The sequence below is a fragment of the Coenobita brevimanus genome, chromosome 46 (assembly GCF_032717465.1).
Source record: "Coenobita brevimanus isolate Jiangsu-jjx chromosome 46, ASM3271746v2, whole genome shotgun sequence".
NCBI lineage: Eukaryota > Metazoa > Arthropoda > Malacostraca > Decapoda > Coenobitidae > Coenobita > Coenobita brevimanus.
The window spans coordinates 4522797-4537546 of record NC_136999.1 but is presented as its reverse complement, the minus strand read 5'-3'; the positions used below and the strand labels follow the sequence as shown (position 1 = coordinate 4537546).

The window sequence follows — 14750 nt, the reverse complement described above, 5'->3', positions numbered from 1 at the left end:
CGTACACGGTAATACGCGAGATTAGTCACCGTCGTGGCGAAGGAGTAAATTAACATAGTTCAGGAGAATGTCTCGATAGTGAAGGTGATAGTGTAAGCTATCCCCAGTTACTCCTGTTCAAAATGTCTGCTCAGCACAATAATGTGGACTAAGTAGCGTGTGGCTATAGATAGATAGAAGTAGCGCGAATATTGTACAAAAGTAAGTCATTGGATTGAAGATCTTAGCCTATTCAGTCCTGTAGCATTATTTGTTTTACTGTTGCAATCTTTAACTTCAGAGAGACTTTTTCGACTAGTAGGGTTAAATAAAGCCATCGATAACCCTTTCAGAAAGAGTGACCTTTCATAAAATGAACAAAATCATCTGACAGTACCAAGGACAAGTAGGAAAAATAAATCACAACAAAGGTTAATGCCCCAGGGTGCTCAGAGACAGGTGTTGTGGTGTCGGTGAGGGAGGGGCGTGGATACTCTTAACTCATTTGTCAGGGTACGATTTTTTTTTCTGCCTGTTCTTGTTACCATCAAATTTTATTTTATTAAACTTAGGAACGACTGTTAGTTAATATTCTGATAACTGCTGTATTCACCCCCATAGATTCACACTTTTTTTTTACTAAGGCGAATAAATCGTCTGGAGATAAAAAGAATAATAGACTGAAGACGGTTAATATTTTTACGTTTACAACCCACTCAATTCCGAGGACTTTTTTTTTTTTTTCTAGATGAGTTTATTTACTTTAGGACAGACTTTCCGAGCGCGAAATGTCAACTGTAGCATTCATGAATCTCTTAAATACCGGTACCATACTGTTCGTCTGAGTTGAATATAATCATCTGGTACAGCAAAACTTATTTTAAAATGCGTCCATAGAAGCAAAAAAGATGAGCTGTGGACTTTTGGGGAATTAGTCTTCATCTCTTCACTTAAACACCAGACTATCTTATTCATAATTGGCGAAACGGACTTCTTGAGATAGAAAAAACATATAAATCACAGCACGAGGAAAAATGAAGCCGTAAAACATAAATTCTTCTCACCCCCTCATGGTCGCGTATCAGGTAGTTAATTCGAGCCAACCCAAACATATGGTTAAGCTTAAAGTGAGTACCAGGAGCCTGAGAGTGTTAATACGGCCACCATTAATTCACTGATGATCTGGACGACTTTTAGGATTGTGTTCGAAGTAACCTAGATTATTATATTTCCTGACTGAATATAGACGCCTAAGAATATTATTGTCCTTCAAGTGTTATATAGGTGTTGGAAAGCATGTGTATTAAGGTGGGAAAAGTGTCTTGAGTGAATATTCTGAAAACAAAAGCCTAGGATGTCAACTGCACTTGTATATTATTTCGTTACTGGCTTATTATATTCAATTCCACAAAGCCTCTCGTATTACAAGGGTTTATGAAGGCTATTAATCCTCAAGGATCATGGCCATAACAAGAGCAGCTTAAAAATTACGTCCTTTAGTTGGCTATGCTAAGGCCCTATGGTATGCAAAGTCCTCATAGGCAGGTGTGATGAGCAGGTGTGAAGGCAGAAGATATGTGCCCGTAACCACTTAAGTCCGATGACGTATTTGTATTCTTGCGACCTCCAGATGATTTTACTCCGCTCGGGTGAGACTTTCAGACCTGAGGGAGGGGGGGAGGAGTAGGATCCAGCCTTCATTTAACCCTCGAATCCTAAGAACTTTCCTGTTCGCAGAATGAAATCTTCTGGTAGTGCTCTAATTAAAGTGAAATCTCGTATCGAAGTGGTTCATTGGACAGACAGTAAAACGGGAATAACTGAACCTTATCATCTTCATGTTTTAATCCCCCAGGTAATGTCACGTCCACAAAGGCAGGTGTGTTGCAGACCGTGACCCATTTATAATGCACCTCTTCCACTCTGCCGGGCGATTTCTCGTGTGTTGCAGGGACGGTTCAGTCAGCGTTATCAATACCTAACCCTGCATTATCACTTCATTTTCGCCTCCCACAACCACACTGACGCCCAGACCATCATACTCAGCCGTCCCCGGACCACACAAAATACCACTAGATGAGTTTCAAGTGCAGTGCTATTTTCGGATCACCCTCCATACGCTGGGGAGGGGGTGGAGCGCTTTCCGTGTCAGTCACACAAAGATATGCGTTTTCTTTACTACTGCACATCAAAGAGCATCACGGATAGCACTGATTTAATACTTTGCTGCTTTTACTCCTCAGAGCTACTGTGATATATATGGTACACAAAGACAGGTGTGCTAAGCTTTGGGGAGACGGTGGAACATAAGTATTCTTAGCTACGACAAGAATAACAACAACAACAAGTAGTAGTAGTAGTAATAATAGTAATCGTAGCAGTAGTAGTAGTAGTGGTTGCGGTAGTGGTGGTAGTAGTAGTAGTAGTAGCAGTAGTAGTAGTAGTGGTAGTAGCAGAAGCTGTAGTTGTAGTAGTAGTAGTTGTTGTTGTTGTTGTAAAAAATTATAATAGTAAAAATAAAAATAATAATAATAATAATAATAATAAAACAAACTAAGACTCCCATACCGCCATGTTTCTAGCCAAACTCCAAAAGATACGCACCTATAATGAACACGGGAAAAAATTGGAACACGAGAATCCTTAACTCCGACCACAAGTAACGCTATGAAAATTTAAGTCAATACTCTTTTTCCTGTTAACGTCTTAGGTAATGTTAGATGTAGAAGGCAGGGCGAGGGTGGAAGGTGGGTATTCTTAGCTGTGGCAAAAAGTAACAAGGTAAGAACTGAAGCCTTAACCACTTGAGTCAGAGAACTTCACTTGCACTTTCCACTTGCTGAAAATACACAGTTTTACCCGCTTAAGGAGCTGGCCATGGTACTGAAGGGGTTGATAAAGACTGAGCCCATCCCCTGCCGTTTCATAAATCTAAGTTTTAATAACGACTGGATATAGCAAGAATAAAACATAATACAAGGGCTGAAGATTCTCTCTCTCTCTCTCTCTCTCTCTCTCTCTCTCTCTCTCTCTCTCTCTCAATACATATGCTGTAAGATTCAGGCACATGTTGTAGACTGGGGAGCGTGTGGAAAGTGAGATGTGTAACTACATCTAAAAGACAGAACACAAACACCTCACCATCATCTTGTTTTAATGCACTAGATTATTTAAGCTGTAAGAGGTGTGGTGAATTTGTCTTATATTCCTGCTACGAGTATTTCTAGATAAATTGATTCACCTTATGACGGATTTCTCAAACTATAGGTGTTCGATATTACCTAACACTTTCCTTTTCGAATCCAAAGGGCTCTCCTACGCTTAACAAAATCATGAGGTTGCAGCAAAAGTGTAATAAAAATTATATACTGGGAAGGAAGAAATTACCGTAATATTGTACATCAGATGGCATCACTGAAAAAGCAGAAACTGAATACCTCTGCAGAAACTGGTGGGTCTTCAAAAGCAGGTGCGGTGAGTTGAATACCGTATATGATGGGATGTGGATATTTACAGTATAATTGCGACGAAATAGTAAGGGAAGAAATTAGGCCTTAAATACCCATGATTTTTCACACCTTAGAAAGTCGTAAGTGTGAAAGGTAGATTGGTTATGGCTGGGAGAGGGTATGGAGAGGGTATAACGTGGTTTTACTGGACAACAGCAAAAATACAATTAAAAACTGAATCCTTAATATGCCTTTGTTTTCACTGCCCAAATAGGTACAGAACACGACTGTAATGACCTGAGATATGGACTGGATGGAGGTCTCGATAAACCCCTGAATTCGGTGGTCTTTTTTAATGTGTTCTTGTCAGCTTCACGTGATTTCACTCAGTTTAAGGGAACCCGTCAGTAATGGAGCTAATGAAATCTGTATCAACTTGATTCAGTTTTAAACCTATATCCAGAGAAGAATACAGTCGTCTTAAAGTAGCAAGAATAGGCTTAGAAAGATAAGTCTTAATTAAAAAGGTTTAAAATTTGTACACGATGTCGAAGTGTGTGTGTGTGTGTGTGTGTGTGTGTGTGTGTGTGTGTGTGTGTGTGTGTGTGTGTGTGTGTGTGTGTGTGTGTTCTCCCTACTGCGAGACGATTTTATTCAGACTAGAAATAGCCTCTCAGATTGAAGCTTATAAAAACATCCTCCACTAACCATTCACTACATGAGAGACGTTCATAGCTACTGTATATTCTGTCTCCGACTAGACGATTTTATTCATTTTAGTTAAGAGTCTCTCGAAGTATCACAGAATATCTGAAACTTAGTTGTTGTCATATACCGTGGTATTCTCGGGAATACTAAGCCTTTCGATACGATGGGCCCTTCTGAAGATAAATGTATCTTCTAATGGTAGTAAAATTTGACTGTAAGGGTTGTAAACATTCATCTGCACTGTAATACCAGCGCTGCTTAAGTTTTCTCTTTCGTATGCAAACATCTTTTTTTTTTTCTTATACAAACATTACTTCTTTAGTTCCTTCTACAAACATCAGTATTTTTAACATTTGCTTAAGCAAACACATGTTAAAAACATAGTTTGTTACTCAGACATTCCTGGATTTTACATTTCCTTCTTCAAACATCACTTGTCTTCTTGTTCAAGCACTTGTATGTTTTAATTGCATTATATGCAAACATAATGTTTTCGTTTATTTTCTGGTTCAAATACTAGTCTTAAGTTTCATATGAAAATGTCAAATTAGCAGATATCACTACATATTTTCTTTCGCAGGCATCGTTTTTGTTTTTTAATGGATATTATTGTTCATGGTAATCAAGAATTTTCACTTACTTCCTGTTCAATAGCACGGTCACAAACACTTTAACTCGCAGGCACCTGATAAATCTAAACTTACCACGATTTACCTTGTGTTGGCCTGATCAAATGCAAGTGCGTCCGTTGCAACGAAAGGGTTGATGGTGATATAACAATCCCTTTGAATGCTATACTTGTCACAGTTTTATGAGCCGTGTGATGTGAGTCTGAATAATTTTAGCATTTACGCTCATGGCATCGAAAAGGTTAACATATATTTTCGCTGTCAGATAACTCGCTTTCACAGCAACATTTAAGTATGATACTCTTACATTCATCTGTACTACTATAATACCTCAAAATCTTTCACCGATTCCACTGAGGGGTTTCTTTACACCAGCTTGTTCGAATCTAAACGACAGTTGCGTTTTTAAGAAGTCTTGGGAAATGTCTGGGTGTTTTCATTGATGCCTTTGTAGCCTACATGTTTTGTGTCTAACCATTCACCCTTTAATTGCTGCCCTTGCATATTGCGTTAAGCAGTGATACTTGTCCTTTCTCCTGAAATTCACTTCTTCACCATCTACTTCTTTTGACCCCATCCTTCCTTTCTGACTTGCCGGCAAGCTCCACAACACTGTACGTGATTTCCTCTCTCTCTCTCTCTCTCTCTCTCTCTCTCTCACCAGTTTCAATGTCACGTTCACTCCACCACATGCAGTGACATTTCCACCACCACCACCATTGTCAGTAGCTTACGAACATAATTATTTATTCCTCTTTTTGCTGTCACTGTAAGACCCTGCTACAACTTTTTAGCAGTACCTCTGCTTTCATATAGTAGGCTTACTACTTTAATCACTTTAGTCCGATTACGAAATTTTCGTTTTACTGTTTCTGCAACCAACAAACGATTTTATTATGCTGAAGGTAGTTTTAATTAGTGAGGGGATTAGTGAATGGTCTCTCACTTCTCCAGGTCGAAAAGCCGATGAAAACAAAATCGTCAGCTGGTACCAAAATAAAAAGGTACTCTGCATCGTCAAACTGAAAGTGGTAACAACTTCCATCACTCTGCATTAGCGTATCTGCGCAGTCGCCACATCAACCATTGCCTCCGCTACCAAAATTTACCCATATCCCCCAAACCCATCGAGTCGCATTCTCATTGTCATAGGAGATTCCGTAGCATTCCTTACATGGCGATTTGTTCTGCGTTTTATACCTCTACGAGTAGGCTATACTTTCTTGTATGAAATTCTTATTTATAAGTGTCGTTCTTTTTTCGTGTGTGTGTCTCACTCTGGACATAGGATTCACAGCCAGCTTCCAAGGCCCTGTAGTCTTCGTACATATCATACACCTCCATATGTCAAAAAAGGATATTCTTCAGTTCAGCAAGAGGTCAAAAAGTACTTATATTTATCCTTCTATCACCAGATGAATAAATCGGATAGCTTTTATTAACAACTGCACTAGTAGGGGACTTTCTTAAAATGTATAATGTCATCTTTCAGCAGCAGGAAAATACTAAGAAAACTTTAAAAGAAAGGATTGATATGTAACATGCAAAATAAATCATCGAGGAAGAAATGTTACTTAGTCATCGAGGTAAACGAGAATGCGGCTCACTGTCATCACTTCCACTGTCCATAGCTCTACCAAAACGCTGCTACCAGTGAGAGAGAGAGAGAGAGAGAGAGAGAGCACTGCCACCATTGCCATCTCTCCCACTGTCATCTCATCCATTAGAGGCATCACTAATACGATTTCTGCCACTCCCACCACCACCACCACCACCAGTATTATCACTACAACCGTATCACTACAGCCACTGCCAACATTCTACTGCCACCACTTTCACTAGTACCATCACGAATACAATTTTTATAACTAACTCCACCGCCAATATTATAATTACAACCATTGTCAACATTCCGCAGCCACCACTTTACTAGTACTATCACTGATAGGCCTACTTTTTCCACCACTACCACTTTCATCATTATCATTACCAATGCCACTTACGCCATTCCACAGTCATAACTTCGCTTTTACTCGTATTGCCACTAACATGACTTCCACCATTGTTACCACCACCAGTACTATCACTACAATAACTTCCAACATCCTACTGTCATCACTTCCACCAGTACCACCACAACACAATTTCCATCACTTCCACCAACACCGACATTATCACAACTGCTGCCTCAATCATCACAAACAATTTCCATCACCCCCATCAAATATTAAATCATAACTACAGTACCGATACTATAATTTCCATCATTCCACTATCACCATTTCAATTAGCATTGCCACTTTTACGATTCCACCACACTCACCATTATCACAACCACTTCTTTAACCTCCATCTCTTCCACCACTTCCACAAGCATTACCATCGCTGCCACCGCCACAACCATTGTAACCTTTTCATTCTAACTTGGCCTAAAACTACCATTCCTCTCTCTTGCATACTTGTGATAACAAATTAATACTAGAATGTGATGCTAGTTATGATGAAGTCCCACGGAAAGGATGTAGAATCAGAATAGTGTCTTTTCCTGCCACTTAACTTCCGTAATATAAACAGCAAAACGACGCAGATATGGGCCAAGTTAAAGTGATAAAAATATAGCACAATTACCACTGCCCTGCCACCATTAACACCACTACACTTGTTGGCAACTAATTCCACCACTATTTCCACTTTCAGTTAAGCAGTTCTAACACCGTCTTCTTCACTTCACATTTAGGTTACTTGGACCACTTCTCGAGTTTTATGCCACTGCTTCCAATAGTTATATTTCCACCACTTCATTTTCATGCTGTTAGGTCCATTACCATTTCCATCGCTCTCACAACTCACTGTCACTTAAGCTGCTAGTTTCAGCACCATTACAGCTATTTCACAGTATAACTAGTTTCAAAAGTATTTCCACCACTACAACCACCACACCACCACATGTTGCTACTGTGCCCACATTGCCCACAGTTGTGCCTCACGCGGGTGCCCACTAACAACTGGCACTCTAAACCACCACCCTGCCCCTACACCCTCCCTTGGCACTGTGTCACCCCTTACCCCCCTCCCTCACCCCCTGGTTTATCCCCACTCCGACTCCCACCCCCTTCCACTCTCTTCTCTCATCCCAACACCTCTCACCCCCCCACACCCACCAACATCATCAAACTCCTTCTCTTACCTCCCTCGCCACTCGTTCCTCATCGCCACACCCAATCTCTTACCCCAAACTCACCCCTACTCCCCCACACCTCCTCTCTCACCTCCCACACCTTTCATTCCCACACTCTCTCTTTCACCGACAAACCCATCTCTCCCACTCTTTCACCCCTCCTCTCTCACCCCTCACCCCCACCCTTTCACCCATCCTCTCACTTCTCACCCTCACCCTCTTATCCTTCCCCTCTTACCCCTCACCATTACCCTCTCACCCATCCTCTCTCACCTCTCACCCTCACACTCTTATCCTTCCTTTCTCATCCCCTACCCTCACCCTTTCCTTCCTACCCCTCTTCCTCATCCCTCACCCCTTTGCTTACACCCCCAGTCCTCTCCACCCCTACCCAGCATCTCTTCACCCCTACCCAGCATCCCTTATTATATGTAGCTAGTCCTCAATACCCTCTACTCTCTCTCTCTCTCTCTCTCTCTCTCTCTCTCTCTCTCTCTCTCTCTCCCTCTCTCTCTCTCTCTCTCTCTCATTAACGTAAATTACCGTTGATAAGAAGGCCATTCTCAGTACCTCATATTTACGTTTTTCATCACCTTATCTTCGGGCAATTTAACGCTTAATATTTCATATCTTCTGAAGATTTATTCAGCCGTGGAGAGTTTCCGAATAGGAGGGAATTGACATAGCCTTTATTAACCCCCTTCATCACATGAGGTCCTTCCTTATTTACAGTAATAGAGTCGTCTTAAGGCACCAAGAATAAGGGAGAATAGGGTGATATCATATTGAAAGATTTTAACTGAAAATACAAGCCATCTCAAAGACATTAGATTAATTACGATAATGGCCTCAGTACCATTCATCATTTTTTAGTTGTTTCATCAGCTAAAGAAAGTCCCACTCATTTCCTTCTAATACTAAGTTTAGCAGCTTTAGAGAGGCGTTATAACTAATGGGGCTACCTGAATTCTTCTTTAAAACTACGGACCAGAAGGAGACTGAGGAACAACAGGAGTAAAATAACAAGTTCTCCTCGTAGGGAAATGGTTGAAGGAAAGAGGGAGAGGGATGGGGGGAGGGAATAGTGATAAAAGGGGATGGGATTGATGAGGTGGGGTTAGGGTAGGAGTGAAAGATAAAGGGGTTGGAGGAAGGGGAGGTAAGACGAGAGAGAGAGAGAGAGAGGAAGGGAGAAGGGGGAAAAGGCAAATGAAAGAAGTGGGGGATAGGAGAGGAGGAAGAAGAATTAAAGACGAAAACAAAGGATAAGGACAGAGTGATAGAAGGATGAAATGAGTTGGAAAACAGGAGGAGGGAAGAAAGAGAAGGGGGAAGGAGTGGAGAGAGAGAGAGAGAGAGAGAGAGAGAGAGAGTGGTAAGGGAGGGAAAGGGGGACGGAGAGGGGGATAAGGGAAGGGGTAAAGGATGTTCGGGTGAGGGTAAGAGAGAGGAAGAGAATGATAAGGGTGAGGAGTGATGGGAGACTTAGCTAGACACACACACACACACACACACACACACACACACACACACACACACACACACACACACACACACACACACACACACACACACACACACACACACAGAGGCTCGCAGTGAAGGGGTTGATTCAAGGACCTCATAATTTACAGAGCTTGACTGCCATGAGCCACAGTACTTCCGGAAGGTAGGCTAGCCGTAAAGCTCTTACTCTGAGTACCACACACACACACACACACACACACACACACACACACACACACACACACACAGAGGCTCGCAGTGAAGGGGTTGATTCAAGGACCTCATAATTTACAAAGCTTGACTGCCATGAGCCACAGTACTTCCGGAAGGTAGGCTAGCCGTAAAGCTCTTACTCTGAGTACCACACACACACACACACACACACACACACACACACACACACACACACACACACACACACACACACACACACACACACACACACACACACACACACACACACACACACACACACACACACACACACACACACACACACACACACACACACACACACACACACACACACACACACACACACACACACACACACACACACACACACACACACACACACACACACACACACACACACACACACACACACACACACACACACACACACACACACACACACACACACACACACACACACACACACACACACACACACACACACACACACACACACACACACACACACACACACACACACACACACACACACACACACACACACACACACACACACACACACACACACACACACACACACACACACACACACACACACACACACACACACACACACACACACACACACACACACACACACACACACACACACACACACACACACACACACACACACACACACTGCTTCAACAAATAGGATGAGCATTTTACACGTAAGTAGAGAGAGCCGGAGAAATTTGTCCACTCTGACCATCGGTTTAACAATTCACACCTTCATTCCCAAGACGTATTATATCCTTGCTATTTAGAGACGATTCAATTCAGGCCGGGAGAGAGACTTTGAAGAAGCTAAGTACACTCTACATTAACCCCTTTACTTCGCAGGGGCTTTCCTACGCTTAATAAAATCGTCTGGAGGGGGCAAATAAAATCATAGGTTACGTCCCTTGACTCTAAAATTCACACCACAAAACATTAAAACAGCGAACCCAGACTTTCATACTGGGGACAACCATTGTGTTAACTTATAAAGAGTATCATCACCATCCGTCATTATCTATCACTGCCATCTACCGCCACCATCCACCACTGTCGTCTACCGAGGGTGTGCAGGGATGGTGTGATGTGGTGTGGTATAGTGTGGTGTGGTCCAGTGTCATTTGCTGAGGTGTGGTATAGAAGGGTATGATGTTTAGGGATGTGGTATGGTGTGGTGTGGAGGGGTGTGGCTTGGTGTGGTGTGGTACAGAAGAATGTGATGTGGTATGGTGTGGTGTAGTATGGAGTGGAGTGGAGTGGAATGCTGTGGTAGGGTGTGGTGTGAAATGGAGTGGTATTGTGTGGTGTGGTGTGATGTGGTATGGTGTCGTGTCGTGTCTCGTGTCGTATGATGTCCTCTTATGCAACACAGTGTGGTGTGAAGCGGTGGTGTGAAATGTTGTATGGTGTGGTGTAGCATGGTGTGGTACGATGTTACGTGTTGTAGCATGGTGTGCTGTGGTGTGGTGATGTATGATGTAAAGTGGTGTGCGATTTCGTGGTGTGGTGCGGTGTGGTATGGTGTCCTGTCGTATTTTATAGTGTAGTATAGTGCGGTGTGGTGTGGTGTGTGGTGTAGCGTAGTGTTATATGTCGGTGTGTTGTCATGTTACGTGGTGTAATGTAGTGCCATGTTATGAAGTGTAGTGTGGTGCCGTGTTATGTGTTGCGGTGTGGTGTAGTGTGATGTTATATGGTGTAGTGTGGTGTCGTGTTATGTGGTGTGGTGTTGTGTAGTGTGGTGCCGTGTTAAGTGTTGCGGTGTGGAATAGTGTGATGTGTTATATGGTGTAGTGTGGTGTAGTTTTATGTGGTGTGGTGTGGTGTGGTGACATGTGGCGTAGTGTGAGGTGGTGTGGCACGATGTGGTGCATTGTGGTGCCGTGTTCTGCCGTATTAAGCAGTGTAGTGTTGTGCACTGTGGTTTGGTGGTGGTGTGATGTGTAGAATGCAATGGAGCGGAGTGGTATTGTGTGGTGTGGTGTCGTGTTAAGCGGTGTGGTGTTGTATGGTGTGGTGGTGTAATGTGGTGTGGCGCAGTGTGGTGTGGTGTCCTGTCGTACTATGCAGGTAAGGTATGGTGTGGTGTGGTGTGATGTGTGGTGTGGTGCAGTATGATGTGGTGTAGTGCAGTGTGATGTGGTGTGGCGCTGTGTTATGTCCTGTCTTATTCAGCAGGTGTAGTATGGTCTGATGTGGTGTAGTGTGGTATGGTGTCATGTGGCGTGGTGTTGTGTTATGCAGTATGGTGTGGTGTGGTGTCATGTGGTGTTGAGCGGTGTGGTGTGGCATGGTGTGGTGTGGTGTCATGTGGTGCTGAGCGGTGTGGTGTGGTATGGTTTGGTGTTGTGTTAAGCAGTATGGTGTGGTGTGGTGTCATGTGGTGTGGTGTGGTGTGGCGTGGTGTGGTGTGGTGTTATGCAGTATGGTGTGGTGGGGTGTTATGTGGTGTTGAGCAGTGTGGTGTGGTGGGGCAGGAAACAAGCTCCGTGTACCAATTACTCTGGCAACACGAGAGGACCCGCGTCTCTTACGTGATGAATAATTTCCGCGGCTTCCCATTCACTGAAACTAGATGCCCTTACCCTTACCCTCACGCTCCCCTTACCCTTGCCCTTACCCTCACACTCCCCTTACCCTTACCCTTACCCTTACACTCCCCCTACCCTTACCCCTTACCCTTACGCTCACACTCCCCTTACCCATACCCTTACCCTTACCCTGTCTTTACCCTTGCCCTTACCATCCCCTCACCCTAACCCTCTCCTCACTCTCACACTCCCTTACCCTCACCCTCTCCTCACTCTCACATCCACTCTTTACTCACTTTCACACTGTCTTACCCTCACCCTCTCCTCACTCTCAGACTCACTGACCCTCACCATCCTCTTACCATCATATTTCTAATTTTCTCACTCTTACTCTCACTTTCCTGTACCCGCAACCTCCCTTACCCGAATCCTCGCTTACCTTTATCTTCCCTTACCCTCATCCTGCCTTACCCTCACCTTCCCATATCCTAATCCTCCTTTACCACACCTTCCCATTCCTTCCTTCCCCCTCACCCTCATCCTCCCGCACCCTCATCCTCGCTTACTTTCATCCTCCCTAATCCTCCTTTACCCCACCTTCCTTTCCTTCCTTCTCCCGCACCCTCATCCTCGCTTACCTTCATCCTTCCATACTCTAATTCTCCCTTTCACCATCCTCCATTACCTTCCTTCTCCCTTACCCTCATCTCTCCTTACTCTCACCTACCCTTACCTTCCCCTTAATCCCACTCAGTCAGACCATTCCTCATCCATGTCGGCCTAGTTCTCATACATCCCTTATTGCTGTAGTTATTGTGGCCCCAGGTCCATCTTAATTTGAAACCAGTGGACTGAAGGCTGGAGTTGCCCCTCTCCTGAAGTCCAGCATGTTCCTTGCAAGGGATAGAGAGGGAGTTGAGATCGTCTGCATAACCAGTCAGTGGGGCTGCCTAGCTAAATTGGTGCCACCATGTGAAGGCGTCCCCCTCTAGCATCGTCAGCACCATTGAAACGCTTATTCAGGTTTCGTATTAACAAAGCTCATCCTCTTGTCATCCAACAGAATTACGTCGACTGTCACACAACACATTCGTTCAGTTACCCTTGCCAGCTCTCATCTAACCCAGTCATTCGTCATCCAGCCATTCATCATCCAACGTTATTAGCAATCTCCGTCTCCTTTGACTCGCTATCAGCTTAATAAACCCATCTAACGTTGCCTTGAATTGATTACGAGAGTTGTCCTGACCGTGTGATGGTTTATAGTGACAGTATTAACAATCTAAGCTATCTGTGACACACCTTCAGTTAAATATAACCAAATGGCGTTGGCTGGAAAAGAACAAGAGATTTGTCCCTATCTTCTGAGGATTAGTAAATTGTCATATAACACACATCCAGTCATCAGCTTCGGTTCTCATCCACCCTAGCATTGAACCTGAGCACTATTCAACAAATTCATTACCGAAGCCCATCATCATCATCATAATCATCATATTAACTGTGATTTCTGTTAAACACACACACACACACACACACACACACACACACACACACACACACACACACACACACACACACATAGTTCCTCTGTGTATTCTGTAAGGATTTTACCCTGTCTATTTCGTTCTCGGTTAGTTTTCACCTAAAGGTACTCGACCACTAAATTATGGCTGTACAAATTTCACTGAGCCATAGTTATGAGGCAGGAATGAATGTCTTTCGTTACCAGACAACCTGACCCTCGAACCTGGCTACATTTGACCATCAACTTAACTGAAAACGGTTCGGCTCTTCAGAAAAAAAAAAAAAAAAAAAAAAAAAAAAATAGTGCTTGAGAGTTTTTGGCAGATCACACAGTTGCGAAATCATGTCACCTTTTACAAGGAACAGTATGAAGTTATGTAATTAAGCTTTAAACACTAACCATACTGCAAAAAAAGTGCCTGGTTGAGTGCAGTGCCATCCAATATATACTCATTCAGTTTCTGTTCTAGGATAGTCTACACTTAATCAGTCTACACTTAAACAGTCTGCACTCAAACAGTCTACACTCGTACAGTTTACACGCCATTCTACACACTAGCATACATTAATCTATACACCGCTTCCCGTTCGATCAGCGAAGTTAAGCAACGTTGGGTCTGGTTAGTACTTGGATGGGTGACCGCCTGGGAACACCAGATGCTGTTGGCATCCCTACGTCAAGTGGGGTTGGTGGAGGATTAGTGCCCCTCCCTGTAAAACAATTAACTCTAAGCCCTTGGCCACCCCGTCTGGGATACATGGCGTCTGGCAATGAATGAATGAATGAAACACTTCCCTGGGCTATACTCATTCACTCAACATTCATCCACCTTACACTCACCCAGTCTACAATTTAACCAGTGTACCATTATCACACACACACACACACACACACACACACACACACTGGCATAAGTACATTCAACTGGGTCTCCTCACACTCTCACTCCTAAGCCCTGACAAAGCCTCCCCCACAGTACTTAAGCCTCCGCCACACCGCTAAAACTTT

The 14750-nt window shown here is 43.4% G+C and overlaps 1 pseudogene; it reads left to right on the top strand.

Moving 5' to 3' along the window:
• The first annotated feature begins 14291 nt into the window (after positions 1 to 14291).
• On the top strand, positions 14292 to 14410 carry LOC145398834 (5S ribosomal RNA; annotated as a pseudogene).
• Positions 14411 to 14750: the final 340 nt, after the last annotated feature.